This window comes from Scyliorhinus torazame, chromosome 6 (genome assembly GCF_047496885.1).
Source record: "Scyliorhinus torazame isolate Kashiwa2021f chromosome 6, sScyTor2.1, whole genome shotgun sequence".
Lineage (NCBI taxonomy): Eukaryota > Metazoa > Chordata > Chondrichthyes > Carcharhiniformes > Scyliorhinidae > Scyliorhinus > Scyliorhinus torazame.
In genome coordinates this window covers 221,799,470-221,810,694 of record NC_092712.1, presented here as the reverse complement: position 1 = coordinate 221,810,694, position 11,225 = coordinate 221,799,470, and positions in this window count along the sequence as shown.

Sequence of the window (11,225 nt, the reverse complement as noted above, 5' to 3'; positions counted from 1 at the left end):
ATGAAAGTTGCCACAGTAGCAGGCTTTGGAAAAGGTTCTGAAATAATTTCCCATAAGAAGAAAAATTACTTTGTAAATGCAAGTATTGCCTTTACCTGTCTGTGTAAGTGGAGTGAGAGCTGCATGTTCATTTAAAGTGCTGTTTAATGGGAACTATTGTGTTAAGGTTATGAAACTACATGTAATCTGTTAGTGTTGAGTTGAAGTTTAAAAGTTTAAATATTGTTTTGTTTTCTTTTGTTTTAATAAAGTTTGTTTATAAAATAACTAAGTCACTTCCGGTGACGGCAGGTGGGAGGCAGGCGCACACTGGAGGGCTCCCGCTCGGGAATAGGAATTTCGGAGTTTTAACCCCTTTTCCAAGTTTGGGAGAAAAACGGCTGTAAAAAAGGGGGTTAACGGAAGTCCGCCGGGGAGTGAAAAAGTCAGCGCAGGAACTATAAGAAAAGTGGAGGCTGGAGCACCAGTGGAGGCCGCATTTCTCACAGCAGAAGAAATGACCAACGTAATGGCTGTGGAACTTGAAAAACAGTTCACAAAACACATGGAAGTGATGAAGAAGGAGATGGGGGCGGTATTGAAAGTGCTGGTGGAGGAGGCGATTGCCTCGGTCAGGGCGGCGGTATCAAGCGCAGCAACGGAGGTGCGGGAGCAAGGTGAGACACTGAAGGAAGTGGAAGAGGCATTATCGCAGCACAGTGATCAACTCACCTCAATGGGGAAGGAGTTGCGGAAGGGGATAGAGACCAACAAGGGTCTGTGAGCCAAAATGGAAGACCTGGAAAACAGATCCAGGCGACAGAATCAGAGGATTGTGGATCTGCCCGAAGGGGTGGAAGGCCCGAGGCCGACGGAGTATTTTGCCACAATGTTGGCGAAGCTATTGGGGGAGGGGGACGATCCCTCCCGATATGAACAGAATTGGGCTCATCGGTCGCGGAGGCCTATACCAAAGGCGAGTGAGCCACCAAGAGAAGTAACTCTGTGTTTCCGTAGGTGTAGCGTGAAGGAGAAAGTCCTGTGCTGGGAAAAGCAGAAGCGGGTGGTGCAGTGGGCTGGAGCTGGTATATGCATATACCAGGATTTTACGGTGAAGCTGGCGAGGAGGCGGGCTGCCTTCAGCCGGGTGAAGAAGGCACTGTACATCAGCAAGGTGCAGTGCGGCATAATATATCCAGCTAAGTTGAGGGTGACCTACAAATCCAAGGACTTTTATTTTGGGACGGCAGAAGCAGCGGAGGAGTTTGCGAAGGCAGAAGGACTGTGGCAGAATTGAGAAATGGTCGTGTACCGACGTAGCCTCATGTAACATTATTTTTTCACTGCGTGTTGGTGTATGTACTAAATGAGTTGACACTGTATGTATTTGGACAAGGGAAGAGATGGGACTTTCATTTGCAATGATGGTTCTTTGGGGCTTGGGTGTGTATGCAGAGGTTGTGTGCTAAAGGGGATTTGTTGGTTTTCCTGGGACCGGGCAAGGGGGAAGGAGACCCAGGCGGGGGCCTCCACGCTGGTTGGCTTAAGCCGGCCAGTGAACGGGAGTGAGGTGGGGGGAGGGGCTGCGGCCATCGGAGCCTGGTAGAACAGGTTTTGGTGAGTCTAGTCGGGGTGAAAAGTTGGGGGATGGAACTGAGGTTGGGGGGAGGAGTTTACAAGAGGAAGTGGAGGGGAGGAGTCTGGGGGGGGGTATCTACAATTCATGGGTGTCATTCATGGTAGTCTTTCGGGGGTTGGATGCCATTGAATATTAGGGGGGGTTGGGGGGTGGACTGTTTATGTCAATGGTGACCATAGGCGATTCCTGATTCCTTTTTCTTTTTCCTTTTCTTTTCCCACCTTCGGAGGGTTTGTTTTATTTGATGCTTATAATGTCAAGTGGGCCGTTGTTTGGGAGGTGGTGGGAGGATGGGATCGTTGTTGTTAATAAGGGGATTGGCATTGTATTCGTTACCGTTTACTGTTTGTTGGTGGAGTGTAAATTCTGAAGAAAATGTGAAAATGGAGAATAAAAATATTTATTAAAAAAATAAAAAAATAACTAAGCCCTATTTCTTAGATTATCACTCCCGGAATAAATTGATCTTTTCGCACTGCCTTAACAACTTTAAAAAGTTGCGGCTCTGGTCCAGAATCTTATCCACTGCTGAGAGTTGATGCAGACATCCATAACAATACTAACCCCATTCAGGGCAGAAAGCAGAAGAGTGTACAGGAAGCAAATCCTAATCTGTATGTTTCCAGGACAATGAGGAATGAGGCATGGCAGAATCTAATTCTGGGAATGAGGTTGGTCAAGTGGATCAAGTGACAGGAGGGAAACATTTATGGATCAGTGATCACTATATTGTATGGATTAGGTTAGCTGTAGAAAAGGGGAAGGAGCAATCCAGAGTAAAACTTACTTAATTGAATGGAGGCCCAGTTTCAGTGGGGTGAGAACAGATCTGGCCCAGGTAAATTAAAGTCAAAGATTGGCAGAAAAGACTGCAACAGAACAATGCGGTGCCTTTAAAGAGGAGATAGTTAGGGTACAGTTGCTCTGACAGATTTCAGGTTAATAATAGAAGTAAAAACCAGGATGAATATAGGACATTCAGCAGGGAAGTAGTAAAAAAAACAAGGTAGGCCAACAGAGAGCATGAGAAGAGATATTAATACCTTATCAAATTCATATCTTAACCAGTTACACTACTTAATATACAACAAATGATTGTTGAGTGGTATTTCTTAACTTGAAACCCTAACTAGCTAAAAAAAATACAATGAAGGTGGTAGGGTAGGCGATGCATAATATGAAAGGGAATGTGAAAGGCTTCCATGAAAATAGGCATTAAAGGAGTAAAAAGGTAGTAAGAGTCGTGTCAATTCAGGACCAGCAAGGGATCTATATTTGTAGGCAGGGAGCATGGCTGAGGTACTAAATTAGTATTGAGACACTGGACGGGCTAAAAGCAGAGATATCAGAAAGACTGGTTGTATTAAACATTGACAAGTCCCCAGGACCAGATGGGGTGCATCTGAGAATACCAAGGAAAGTAAGGGAGGAAATTGCAGAGGGATTGGCCATAATCTTCCTAACCTCCTTAGCTACCGGAATGTTAAAGAGCTGAAGAATGATAAATGTTACACCCCTGTTCAAAAAAAGGGAGCCACTGTGTTTGTCAATCCAACACCCTCCCCAGTACCTTACAGATATTGAATGATTTGGACGGGAATTTGGACACAGAACTTGCCCTAGCGGTGTGGAAAAATGCCAGGGACGGCGGCAGCAGCAGTGCCTGTAGATTCTCAAGGCGGCAGACCATGTGTCGGTCCTTGCCCCACACCCTGACGACCCGGCCGCCCATCAGGTCAGGGAGGGACCAAGAGGGAGAGTCCCGTGTTGACCCAAGGTGCACAGGCGTCGCTGGCCATTCGAACAGATGACGGACAGCGTGTGCCGCAGGAGTCTCTGCCTCAACAAGAAGGGGGTGCGGCACCTCTGTCATGTCCTCGCGGACTTGGCACCACATGGAGGAGGAGAACACGCCCTCCCGGTGGCCATCAAGGTCACTGCAGTCCTGAATGTTTACACCTCAGGATCCTTCCAGAGTCCGGGCAAGGATCTGTGCGGCATCTCGCAGGCCACAGCCCACAGGTGCATCTGACAGGTTAAGGCTGCCCTGTTTGCCCGGGTGGAAAATAATATCAACTTTGACATGGACCAATGCCCGGGCAGCAGGTATCTCCGCTTTCGCCAGAGTGCCCCAGGTCCAGGGGATAGTGGATGGCATGCATGTTGCCTTATGCTCACCGGGCCATCAGGGAGTGCCCTATGTTAACAGGAAGTGGTTGCACTCGCTGAACATACAACTTGTGTGTGCCCACCTCATGAAGATCATGAGGTGCGTGCTTCCTAGGCATTATCCACGACAGCTACATCCTGGGGCAGTCCCCGGCCTCTCCGTGGATCACCCCAGATGGACGCTGGCTCCTGGGAGGTAAAGGGTACCCGCTGAGGACCTGGATAATGACACCAGTACAGAGGCTGGAGACCGAAGGGGAGACCCGGTACAACGAGGCCCATGCAGCCACCTGGGCTGTCTTTGAGCGGTGCATCGAACTCCTCAAGATGTGGTCCCGATGCCTTGACCGTTCCGGTGGCGCACTGTAGTACAACCCCCAGAGGGTTGCCCGCTTTGTGCTGGTCTGCTGTGTTTTCCACAATCTGGCACAGCAGCAGGGCGATGAGCTGGAGGTTGGTGATGAGGGACATGTGGCCACCGAGGAGGAGGAGGACGAGAATGATGAGGTATCAGCAGAGGCTGCAGGACATGCTCGCCCGGTTCACATAGGATGTGGCCTCGTCTGTCATTGATGCCTTAACCCCCCTACCCAGCCCCATCTCCCAACCTCCCAGGGTATGTGTTACATCACTCCAGGGTGCTGGGACTGTGTTGGCACCGTCAGCAGGTCACTGTCGAGGGCAGGGGGGTGATGATAACCCGCAGAGAGATGAGTGCTCGCACACACCCATCACCTTCATGCGATGTGCCCAGGGGGAGGTGGTGGTGGGGGGGGGGGGGTGGGGGCTGCCTGGAGAGACGGGCCAAGGGTTCGGAGGTCGGCCCGCATTGCGGAAGAACGTGACAGAGGTGTCATACTGGTTATGCTCAAGGGTTTTTAATGTGTCCCAAGTGTCATTCAATTTCCCACTCTCCCGATGGTGCTGCCCTACTCTCTCCATCACCCCCTCACCCTCCCAGCCACCATCCCCAACCCCTCAACCTCCCACCACCCTCAACCTCCTCACACCATACCTAACCCCCTCTCTCCCCTCCCCCACTGCCCTCAGAGACCCTCGATATGCTTGGCCCTCCTAGCTCTACCGCTACATCTAGGTGTCCCCCCAGGATTCCATAAGACCATAAGACATAGGAGCAGAATTAGGCCACTCGGCCAATCGAGTCAGCTCCGCCATTCAATCATGGCTGATATTTTCTCATCCCCATTCTCCTGCCTTCTCCCCATAATCCCTGATCTCCTTATTAATCAAGAACCTATGTATCTCTGTCTTAAAGACACTCAGTGATTTGTCCTCCACAGTCTTCTGCGGCAAAGAGTTCCACAGATTCACCACCCTCTGGCTGAAGAAATTCCTCCTCATCTCTGTTTTAAAGGATCGTCTCTTTAGTCTGAGATGGTGTCCTCTGGTTCTAGTTTTTCCACAAGTGGAAACATCCTCTCCACGTCCATGTGCCGGCGCCATCGGATGGAGGACCTGCGGAAGAATGGATATGTGGTCAGTGGGAGGGATGGATCAGTCAGTAAGGCAATACCAACTCACAGATCCTCCAGGTGGGGTTCGGTGGATCCTCACCTCTACGGCTTCTGCCAACCTCCACGTTGGTGACTGCTCTGTTCTCGGGCATCCCTGTCACCTCCAGGGCTCATTCCTGGAATGTGGTGAGGATTCTTAAGTCCGGCACGCCTCCGCTATTCTGACCCTCCCCCGGCAATTGTGGGAGATCTTCTCCTGCAGAGACTCAGAGAGAGCATTATTAGCCACGTGCGTGGTCCACAGTGGTGCGAGGGTGTGTGTGAAGGAAGCGTTGGGGGGTGGTCGAAGGGAGTGAAGGGGGGGTTAGGGCACATGAAGTGTTGAGGGGGTGGATGCTCGCATTGGGGCGGGAAGGGGCGGCATTGGTGTCAACTCACCTGTGCTGCCCGGTGTAGGTCATTGACCTTGTTTACGCACTGGAAGCCAGTCCTCCTGGTCACACTCCCCGAACTTACAGCCATCGCCACCTCATTCAAGCAGCACTGGCTGCCTTTTAACTCACTCTCCGGGACCCTCGGGGGACAGCACATATCTCCTAGCCTCGTCCACATCTCAGGAGCCTCACCAGGTCTGCATTGCCACATCTTGGGGCCGGTCTTCTTGGCGCCAAGGCTTAGTTTTGGCTGTGAAAATGCTGTTTAAGTTCTGCTTGACCTTGTTAGCGGGAGGCTGCGAGCGCATCCCAACAGAACAACTGGCGAGCCTTCATTTGCGGCGAGAAGCCTGTGGGTCCTCGTTAAGTGGACCAATTTTCTTTTTTAAATAAAATTTTATTGAGGTATTTGAAAAAAAATTTATAACAGTAACATAAACAATGACATCAACATGGTAAAATAAACATTTCCCCCCCCCCAGCCGAATCTTCATGCATCTCAACCATACAACAACAATCCCCCCCCCCCGCCCCCCCCAGAATGCTGCATCTGCCGGCATTTTAATTTTCCCCAAGAAAGGCGACGAACGGCTGCCACCTCCGGGTGAACCCTAACATTGACCCTCTTAAGGCAAACTTTATTTTCTCGAGACTGAGAAACCAGCCATGTCACTAACCCAGGTCTCTACACTCGGGGGCTTTGAGTCCCTCCACATTAATAAGATCCGTCTCCGGGCTACCAGGGAGGAAAAGGCCAAGACGTCGGCCTCTTTCGCCCCCTGAACTCCCGGGTCTTCCGACACTCCAAAGATCTCTACCTTCGGACTCGGCACCACCCGTGTTTTTAGCACCGTGGACATTGACTTAGCAAAATCCTGCCAAAACCCTCTCAGCTTCGGGCATGCCCAAGACATGATTTGCTGGGCTTCCCGCACACCTATCCTCTACCCCGAAAAACTTTCTCATCCTAGCCGCTGTCATGTGTGCCCGGTGGACTACCTTAAATTGTATCAGGCTAAGCCTGGCACATGATGAGGAGGTATTAACCCAGCTTAGGGCATCCGCCCATAGACCCGCCTCTATCTCTTCGCCTAGCTTGTCCTCCCACTTTCCCTTAAGCTCCTCCACCGGAGTTTCCTCCGCCTCCAAAAGCTCCTGGTAAATATCCGATACCTTCCCCTCTCCCGCCCAGGTACTGGAGACTACTCTATCCTGTATCCCCCGTGGCGGCAGCAGCGGAAAGCCCGGCACCTGTTTTCTCAGGAAGTCTCACATCTCCAAATACCTAAACCCATTCCCTGCTGGCAATTTAAATTCATCCTCCAAGGCTTTCAAGCTGGGGAAGCTCCCATCTATAAATAGATCCCCCATCCTTCTAATTCCTGCCCTTTGCCATCTCCGGAACCCACCATCTAGCCTACCCGGTACAAACCGATGATTATTATAAATCGGGGTCCAAACCGATGCTCCCACCACTCTCTTATATCTCCTCCACTGCCCCCAGATTCTCAGAGCCGCCACCATCACCGGACTTGTGGAGTGTCGGGCCGGCGAGAACGGAAGAGGTGCCGTTATCAGTGCTCCCAAACTGGTGTCTTTACATGACGCCGCCTTCACCCACTCCCACACCGACCCCTCTCCCACTACCCACTTCCTAATCATGGCTATATTAGCCGCCCAGTAGTAGTTGCAGAAGTTCGGCAGCGCCAACCCACCCTCTCCCCGATTGCGCTCCAGCAACACTTTCTTCACTCGCGGGGTTTTACCCGCCCACACAAAGCCCAAAATAATCTTATTCACCCGCTTGAAAAAGGCCTTTGGGCTGAAGATGGGGAGGCACTGAATGACAAACAGAAATCTCGGGAGGACCGTCATTTTCACGGTCAGTACCCTCCCCACCAGTGATAGCGGGAGCATAGATACATACATAGATGCATAGAACATACAGTGCAAAATGGGGCCATTCGGCCCATCGAGTCTGTACTGACCTACTTAAGCCATCGCTTCCACCCTATCCCCATAACCCCATAACCCCTCTCACTGACCACTTGTCCATTTTCCCGCAGGTCCTCCAGCCGACGGAGCTGGCTCATTCCGGGCAGCCCACTCTCCAGCCTCCCACGAGACCACCTCGGAGGAGAGCTCCGAAGATGCAACCATTATAATCACGGCACAGCTGTCATCCCCACCCTCCACCAGCGCAGATACACACAACCCGGTGGGAAATGTTACAATCTGGTGAGAACCACACTGCTGCTAATGCACATCTGGTGGAGGCAGGAACCCCCAGGTGAGTCAGTAGTCGGAGGTCTGCTGGATCCCAGGATCCAGCTGGGTCCCAGCCTGATGCTGAGTCTGTGATACAGAGGGATCCGGAGCTGCTGTAACCAATATGGAATGGCCGGGACATTCAGAGGGAGATGTCAGTGACACCAGCAGATCCATAGCCACTTGGAGGAGTCCCAGAGGCTACGGGCGGAGGAGACGTCGCCAGAAATGCATGGCACTGAGGCTAACACTGCTAGGGTTGGCGATCGCAGTGGAGAGCCTAGTGCACGATGTCGGCACCGTTAGTGAAGGTGTTCAAGGCGTCGCGCAGTCAGTGGCGGCCATGGCTGAGGGTCTCGGCAGAATGTCCACCTCGCTGGGGGTTGTTACCCAGTACCAGGCTGACCTTGATGAGGTTCTGCAGGACATGTCCCACTCTCAGATGGAACTGGCTGAGGCACTGTGGAGCTTGTCCCAGTCGCAGGTGGGCATTGCCGAGGTGATGCAGAGCATGTTCCAGTCACTGGGGAGCATCGTTGAGGGCGTTGACACAATGGTGCAGACCATGGCGAAGGGCCAGGGCTGGCAGAGCCAGATGGTGCAGGGGCAGCCGGGGCTTGAACCAGCTGCTCATCAATCCCAAGGTGAACCCCAGGGCCCAATGGGCGCCGACCATAAAATAATAGAATCCTAGAATTTGCAGTGCAGAAGAATGCCATTCAGCCCATCGAGTCTGCACCGGCTCTTGGAAAGAGCACTCCACCCAAGCCCACACCCCCACCCTATCCCCGTAACTCAGTCACCCTACCTAACCTTTTTGGACACCAAGGACAATTTAGCATGGCCAATCCACCTAACCTGCACATTTTTGGACTGTGGGAGGAAACCGGAGCACCCGGAGGAAACCCACACAGACACGGGGAAAACGTGCAGACTCTGCACAGACAGTGACCCAGCGGGGAATCGAACCTGGGACCCTGGCCCTGTGAAGTCACAGTGCTAGCCACATGTGCTACCGTGCTGCCCAAACATCCTATCTCTTAAGGTTCTACGATTTGTTCTACCAACTGGGATAGGTTTAACTTGTGCAGTACCTCCCATTCTTATGCCACCTGGATTCCCAGATATCGAAAGCTCTTCCCCACCATTCTAAGCAGCAGCTCTCCCAGTCTCTTCTCCTGTCCTCTTGCCTGGATCGCAAACATCTTGCTTTTCCCCATGTTCAATTTATACCCCGAAAAATTGCCAAATTCCCCCAAGATTCGCATTACTTCCCCCATCCCCTCCAGCAGGTCCGAAATGTACAAGGGTAGGTCATCTGCGTAGAGCGAGACCCAGTGCTCTAACCCCTTCCGAACCAGCCCCTCCCAGTTTCTAGAGGCTCTTAACGCCATGGCCAATGGCTCTATGGCCAGAACAAACAGTAGCGGGGAGAGAGGGCACCCTTGCCTCATCCCTCGTTGTAGTTTAAAATACCCCGACCTCAGCCAGTTCGTACGCACACTCGCCACTGGTGCCTGATAGAGCAACAGCACCCAGTCAATAAAGCCCTCACCAAACCCAAAGCTTCCCAGTGCCTCCCACAGGTAATTCCACTCCACCCAATCAAAAGCCTTCTCCGCATCCATCGCTACCACCACCTCCGCCGCCTCTCCTTCTGAGGGCATCATAATAACATTCAAAAGCCTTCGAACATTGGCCTTCAGTTGCCTGCCCTTAACAAATCCCGTCTGGTCTTCCCCTATCACCCCCGGGACACAGTCCTCTATCCTTGTGGCCAGTACCTTAGCCAGTAGTTTGGCTTCCACATTCAGTAGAGAAATCGGCCTGTATGACCCACATTGCTCTGGATCCTTCTCCCAATTCAGGATCAATTCAGGAGGCCTGCGACATTGTTGGGGGAGGACTCCCTTCTCTCTTGCTTCGTTAAATGTCCTCACCACCAGTGGGCTCAATATCTCTGAAAACTTCTTATAGAATTCCACCTGGTAGCCGTCAGGCCCCGGGGCCTTGCCCGACTGCATGCCCTCCAGCCCCTTGATTGTTTCCTCAATCTCAATTGGGGCTCCCAACCCTCCACCAGGTCCTCTTCCACCCTTAGGAACCTCAACTGATCCAAAATCTGCCTCATCCCTTCCACCCCAGCCGGGGGTTCCGACTCACATAATTTACTATCGAAGTCCTTAAACACCTCGTTTACCCCCGCTGGGTCCAGGACAGTATTACCGTCTCTACTCTTTACTTTACCTATCTACCTAGCCGCCTCTCTCTTCCTGAGCTGATGCGCCAACATTCTGCTTGCCTTTTCCCCTTCCTCAACTGTTCCACTGCTTTCCCTGTGGTCAACAGCCCAAATTCCGCCTGTAGCCTCCGCTGCTCCCTCAGTAGAACCGCGTCCAGCGCCTCCGAGTATCTCCTGTCCACCTGGAGTATCTCCTCAACTAACCTGTCCCTCTCAGCCCGTTCCACTTTTTTTCTGTGGGCCCGTATCGAGATTAATTCCCCTCTGACTACTGCCTTCAAAGCTTCACAGACCGTCGCTGCAGAGACCTCCCCCATATCATTTGTTTCCAGGTAGTTCTGGATGGACTTGTTAACCCGCCCACAGATCGCTTCATCCGCTAGCAACCCCACATCCAGTCTCCACAGCGGGTATTGCCCTCTCTCCACACTAACCCGTAGATCCACCCAGTGCGGGGCATGATCCGACATTGTGATTGCCGAGTACTCAGTATCCACCACCTTCGGTATTAGCGCCCTGTTAAGTGGACCAATTAATGTTGAATAGCGTTGTTGGTCTCGCTGGGCCGAGCACTGGGAAGCGCGTGACAGTTCCTGTCCTCAGAAATCTTTCTGCAGAATCGCACCCTTAGTCTCAGGAATGGAAATTTTGGCCTATTGGCAATGATTATAATACTGTCCTGGTTTGAAAAAAAGAGGGAAAGAATGAGTCCACTTTATATAGCATCTTTCACAGCCTCAGAATGTTCCAAAGTGTGTTGCAACCGATTAGTAACTTTTACGAAGTGACTGATAAACATGTTCTGTGATGAAGTGACTGCTAGGAAGTACTTATATGATTGTAAAACAGTTCAGTGGAATGCGGAGGGAAGCATTGTACTGTTGGAGATGCCGGGCAGAGTTTTCCATTCCGGAACTAGATCAGATCGTGGGGAGGAGAATGTTTCCCTCAACAGAGGTGATGCGACCATCAATTCACACAAGACGATTAGTAGAAGCGAACAGTGGTTTTAATAAGCT